Source organism: Penaeus monodon, chromosome 16, assembly GCF_015228065.2.
Source record: "Penaeus monodon isolate SGIC_2016 chromosome 16, NSTDA_Pmon_1, whole genome shotgun sequence".
Taxonomy (NCBI): Eukaryota; Metazoa; Arthropoda; class Malacostraca; order Decapoda; family Penaeidae; genus Penaeus; species Penaeus monodon.
This window is the reverse complement of record NC_051401.1, coordinates 43,583,072-43,585,571: the sequence shown is the minus strand read 5'-3', so window position 1 is coordinate 43,585,571 and position 2,500 is coordinate 43,583,072. Positions and strand designations below refer to the sequence as shown.

Sequence of the window (2,500 nt, the reverse complement as noted above, 5' to 3'; positions counted from 1 at the left end):
AGAAGAGGGAAAAATGAGAGACCAACGTTCACAGAAAAAAAAAATGAATACAAATTTCGTATTAAAACGGAACTTAACGAGAGAGAAAAAGGTAGAAAAAAATATTTTAAAAACTATGAAAAAAGTGTGCGGATAAAGTCAAATAGAGATAAAACAATATTAAACGCAGACCCTTTCCTCTCACTCTCACCCGCGCGCACTTGCCAAGAAGAGGGTTGCATCGCCATCCTCTTGAAGATGTTTCGTGAAAGAGGGCCAGTCAAGAGGGTGCTCTAAAGACCACATGAGAAAGAGAAAGAAAAAGAGAAGAGAAGCGAAGAGAAGCAGCTTAGCCCAACGGAGGGAGGAAGGACGGGCGGCGCATCGTCACCTTAATGGATTTCGCCAGAAGTCAAGGGGTTTGGAGATGGGTGGGGGGTGGGGGTGGGGGTTGAGGATTTCTTTTTCTAGGGGGGGGGGGTAGAGGGAGATTCTTGTATGGGGGGGAAGTAACATTAAAAAAAAAATCTTTGTGTGTATATATGTATGTGTGTATGTGTGTTTATTTTTATATTTTTTAGGGGGTTATTCTTCATCTTGACTTGTATTTTCTTTCTTTTATATATCTCTTTTGGTTCTCATCATTTTGCACTTTTTGTAGATGAAAATAAATTTAATGGCAATGTTGAAAATTTGGAATAATCAATTTTCTGGCAGCATATTACATTTTTGATCAAGATATTCGAAGTTAGTAAGATAGAAGAAACTAATGAATCAAAATAAAAAAATAAAATTTTATAGATTAATAATTGGAAATGAATCGAACAGACAACGTGTACATACCTTTTATCTTCTTGTTTCTTTTACTCGTGAAGTGAATGGGAAGAGAGAAATGGAAAATGAATGAATGGATACGTAAAGGAGATGCATTTACCTGCGATGGGAAATGAAATAGGATTTCATAACATAACGGCATACGTCCGTACTCTTTTTTTTTTCCTTATTTACATCATATCTGTCGGAAGTTAAACTCTTACTCTGTACATTTTTGTATGGATCTATTCCCTTTACCTTTCCTCTGTTTCCTTTCTCTCTATCTTTCACTTTTTGTCTTGTTTTCTCATGCTCCCTCTTTCCCCTTTTTCTTTTTCTTGTCTCTCTGTCTTTCATTTTTTGTCTTGTTTTCTCTTGCTCCCTTTCTCTCCTTTTTTCTTCTCTCTCTCTCTCTCTCTCTCTCTCTCTCTCTCTCTCTCTCTCTCTCTCTCTCTCTCTCTCTCTCTCTCTCTCTCTCTCTCTCTCTCTCTCTCTCTCTCTCTCTCTCGCTCTGTGCAATGTAGCAGACGGGACCGGTGACCTCACCTCGCTCCCCCCATGCTTTCTCCAGCTGCTTCTATCGCTTCTATAGCTGGAACGGTCACTACCACGGTCACTACCGTGGAGGACCTAAGTCGGGAGGAGTTCGCCTCCAGCGTCCAGCGTGGTAAGGTCGGCCTAGCCCTCCCCCTCCGGGCTGGCTGACCTGACACGTGACCCGCCTTATCCATATATAGACATGGTCTCGTGTGGTCCCATACTGTGTCAACTCTTAGTAATAAAGAGTCACGCCGTTTAACAACTATAACTACCCTCTATTCACCATTGTACTAAGGATCATAGCCTTTTACACACTCTCTCTCTGTCTCTCTGTCTCTCTCTCACTCTCTCACTCTCTCTCTCTCTCTCTCTCTCTCTCTCTCTCTCTCTCTCTCTCTCTCCCCTCCATCCCTCTCTCCCTCCCTGCCTCTCCCTCCCTGCCTCTCCCTCTCCCCTCCATCCCTCTCTCCCTCTCCCCTCCATCCCTCTCTCCCCCCCCCATCCCTCTTTCTCTCTCTCTCTCTCTCTCTCTCTCTCTCTCCTCTCTCTCTCTCTCTCTCTCCTCTCTCTTTTCTTTCCCTCCCTGTCCTATCTTCCATTATCATTCTTTCATTTCTATCCCCTTGTTCTCTCCCCTTTCCACAATCCTTCTCTTTTCTCTCCCCGTTCCCTATATCTTCTCTTCTCTTTTCAGTTTGTATCTTTATTCATTTCTATGTGTGTTTGCACATATATGCTACGAAGATTTTAAACCGATTTTTATTTAATCTTAATTCAAATACTCATACGCACACGCACGCAAGCACACACGCACTCACGTACGGACACGCGCACACGCACACACGCCACGCACACGCCACACACACACACACATACACACACATACACACACATACACACACACACACACACACACACACACACACACACACACACACACACACACACACACACACACACACACACACACACACACATACACACACTCCCTCTCCCTCTCCCCCCCCCTCTCTCTCTCCCTCTCTCTCTCTCTCTCTCTCTCTCTCTCTCTCTCTCTCTCTCTCTCTCTCTCTCTCTCTCTCTCTCTCTCTCTCTCTCATTCACACATTCGAACATTTATACACATATACACATACATTTACACATACACACATTCACACGTACATAA

The 2,500-nt window shown here is 43.4% G+C and overlaps 1 long non-coding RNA gene across 1 annotated transcript in view; it reads left to right on the top strand.

Moving 5' to 3' along the window:
- The window catches only part of LOC119582826, a 52,205-nt gene that overhangs the window by 49,191 nt on the left and 514 nt on the right, over window positions 1-2,500 (top strand). The window lies entirely within an intron of this gene.